Genomic DNA, 3,829 nt, shown 5'->3' with positions numbered 1-3,829 from the left:
TAGGAAATGCTTTGGCATTTTTTACTTGGAGTCCTAAAAATATGTACATGCTTTAGATCAGGAAAGTTTTACATACGAAGATTATCATTGCTGTTCTTTATAAGAGTAAAATATCTGAACCAACCTAGATGTTCAAAAATAGAGGAATATTTAAATTGATTATGAAATACAAATATCTTATATTACGTACAACTATGTAAGAATTTAAAAGTATGCCTGCAAAATATTTTAATTGTAAAGAAACATATTTATGACATATTATCAAGAAAAATTATATAAATTTTATAAAAAATATAAAATTTAAATATGAAAAATTATATATGAAAAAATATATCCAGAAAAATACTGCAATATAGTTATACAAGTGATGATTACTACTTGGTAATGCATTTTACAAGATAGTCACCCTTCTTTGTACATTCTTATATTTTTAAATTTCCCCACAATATGCACGTGTTACTTTAGTATTCAGGAAAAAAATAAGTGTTAGTTTAAATGTGTATCATAAATACTCACTTTAATTTTAAAAAACACATATTATACTGTGACATTTGCAAAAGTAGTAGCAAAAAATAAATATATGGCTCGAAGAACTATACTTGGATTTAAGAACAGTTTGAACAATGTGTTTATTATATATGGAAAAATATTCATTATGCAGGGTGACCACAAAGCCTAGAAATAAAGATGTATTATTTATCACATATCTTAGTGTAATATCAATAATTCATCAATTGTGTGTTTTTCCAGGTTTCCAGACTTGGTAGCCATCCCGTAATGAGTGATGAGTTGTCAATCAGAAAGGGATGTGTGGCCAATTTAAAAATGAAAAGAACTGAATCCATGACAACTTGTGATTTAAAGATCCCACTAAAACTTCATGGGGTGGGGAAGAGGTTAATAAGAATAACTATAATGTTTTCTTTCTGGGAACCTCCCTATTTAAGAAGGATCAATTAAAAGCCAAGTTAACACACTATTCAGTTGATTAATAAAGTATACAATTTCTATCTGTGATCTTGCTTTAAACATGACAGATTTAATCTTAAAATAATCTGTCTCAAAACTGCTTAACAAGGCCATGCATTTTAATTAATCTTACCTGGACTAATGAAAAAAAAAAAAAAACTACTGAGAAAATATTTTCACAAGAAAATATAAAGTATACTGCTTGAAATTAGCAAGACTCTTGAAAAGGGGTGTAAATGAAAAGCAAATACCTCCTGAAAACCTTTCTCAAAGTTGGGACTCCCTCGGTTTCTTAGTTCAGGACCCAGGGGGCTGCCTTCCACCTCAAGTGTGCACCAGTGTGTACAGGGTCACTGCCCCTCCAGGAACCCTGACACGTCATGCTTCTATTGACGACTTTGTCTCTCATGCCCACTCATATACTGAGGGATTCAGAGATGAATAAAATAATTTTTTTTAACAGAGGGCAAAATGTAGCAATGCCTGTAAGAGAAAGTAGCTAGAATTATAAAGGTGGAAGGAATTGATTTTGGTTGATCAGACAAGGCTGTGAGGAGGACATGGAATTTAAATCCAGCTCTGTTGGATGATAGTCCATGGTGAACCAGGTTTAACTGTGACAGTTAATGGCAAAACCACAATTACTTTTGCACCAACCTAATTTAATGCTTTTTTGAGCATTGTTTCCGATAAGTTGATATTCCTAATTTTGTCCTTTCTGTTACACTCAACTGTCTTCTAGGTGGGAGTTCTTAGTCAATCTGAATGAAAAGTGTGTTAATTAATAGTTTAAATAATACTCTTCTGTTTTCTTTTAAAGATAATTTATGATTTAAAGAACACTTTTCTGTCATATTTTTTAAGATACCTAAATCAAAGGAAAACCTCCTATCATGTGGAAATTTCCCTACTAAAACACTGAGGTGACCTTGGACTTCACATCTATATTTAGGTCCAAGGCAAGGAGAATCGCTATGGCAAACCATAAATTTTTGTACTATTTGTGTTTTACAAAAAGCTGTAGTAGCCAAGAACACCTCAACTGATGTATTGCAATTTGGGACTTGGTAGGCTTGGTTTTGAAACTCCTTTTATGCAAGTAAAGTTGTCAGTGGAATAGATTCTTGTTCCTACAAACTTTTATTTCTTGACAAACACAAAACCATATACTCTGATCTGTGAGACTGAGATACTGAGAAACAGATGAATGAATCATCTTTCCCTAGAACCACAAGATGCTGAAAATGTTGAAGAGATGAAAAATTCTCAAGAAAGGAAGAGGGAACATGGGGGAGAGAGGGAAGGAGGGAGGGAAAATGGAAGGGAAAAGGAAGACAGAAAGAAGAGTGAAGAAGAAAACTGATAGGAAAACACAATCAAGTTTAACAAAGCTTACATGAAGCCAAGTGTCAGGCTAAACTGAATGTTCTTAAGTCTGACATTTTTAAGGTGTCTGTTCTCCTTAATGTCTCAGTTGATCACACAGATTTATAAATATTTGAATTTACTTCAATAAACCAAATAAGTATTTAGTAAATTGTACTTAATTTATAAATATGCAATGTCTATTTATTAATGTTGTAATTCTTTCTTTTTTTATTGCATTTTAGGTTTTGGGGTACATGTGAAGAACATGCAAGATTGTTGCATAGGTACACACATGGCAGTGTGATTTGCTGCCTTCCTCCCCTTCACCTATATCTGGCATTTCTCCCCATGCTGTCTCTCCCCTATTTCTCCCTAACAGACCCCAGTGTGTAGTGCTCCCCTCCCTGTGTCCATGTGTTCTCATTGTTCAACACTCGCCTATGAGTGAGAACATGCAGTGTTTGATTTTCTGCTCTTGTGTCAGTTTGCTGAGAATGATGGTTTCCAGGTTCATCCATGTCCCTACAAAGGACACGAACTCATCGTTTTTGATGGCTGCATAATATTCCATGGTGTATATGTGCCACATTTTCCCTGTCCAGTCTATCATCGATGGGCATTTGGGTTGGTTCCAGGTCTTTGCTATTGTAAACAGTGCTGCAATGAACATTCGTGTGCATGTGTCCTTATAGTAGAATGATTTATAATCCTTTGGATATATACCCAGTAATGGGATTGCTGAGTCAAATGGAATTTCTATTTCTAGGTCCTTAAGGAATCGCCACACTGTCTTCCACAATGGATGAATTAATTTATACTCCCACCAACAGTGTAAAAGTGTTCCTATTTCTCCACATCCTCTCCAGCATCTGTTGTCTCTAGATTTTTTAATGATCGCCATTCAAACTGACGTGAGTTGGTATCTCAAGGTAGTTTTGATTTGCATTTCTCTAATGACCAGTGATGATGAGCATTTGTTCATATGTTTGTTGGCCTTATGTATGTCTTCTTTTGTAAAGTGTCTGTTCATATCCTTCGCCCACTTTTGAATGGGCTTGTTTGTTTTTTTCTTGTAAATCTGTTTTAGTTCTTTGCAAATTCTGGATATCAGCACTTTGTCAGATGGGTAGACTATAAAAATTTTTTCCTATTCTGTTGGTTGCCGATTCACTCTAATGACTGTTTCTTTTGCTGTGCAGAAAAGATTAGGTCCCATTTATCTATTTTGGCTTTTGTTGCCAATGCTGTTGGTGTTTTGGTCATGAAGCCCTTGCCTACGCCTATGTCCTGAATGGTTTTGCCTAGATTTTCTTCTAGGGTTATTATTGTGTTAGGTCTTATGTTTAAGTCTTTAATCCATCTGTAGTTAATTTTAGTGCAAGGTATCAGGAAGGAATCCAGTTTCTGCTTTCTGCACATGGCTAGCCAGTTTTCCCAAGACCATTTATTAAACAGGGAATCCTTCCCCCATTGCTTGTTTTTCTCAGGTTTG

This window comes from Sapajus apella, unplaced genomic scaffold, assembly GCF_009761245.1.
Source record: "Sapajus apella isolate SASKATOON/1434 unplaced genomic scaffold, GSC_monkey_1.0 scaffold6, whole genome shotgun sequence".
Lineage (NCBI taxonomy): Eukaryota > Metazoa > Chordata > Mammalia > Primates > Cebidae > Sapajus > Sapajus apella.
Note: the sequence above shows the minus strand (reverse complement) of the source record.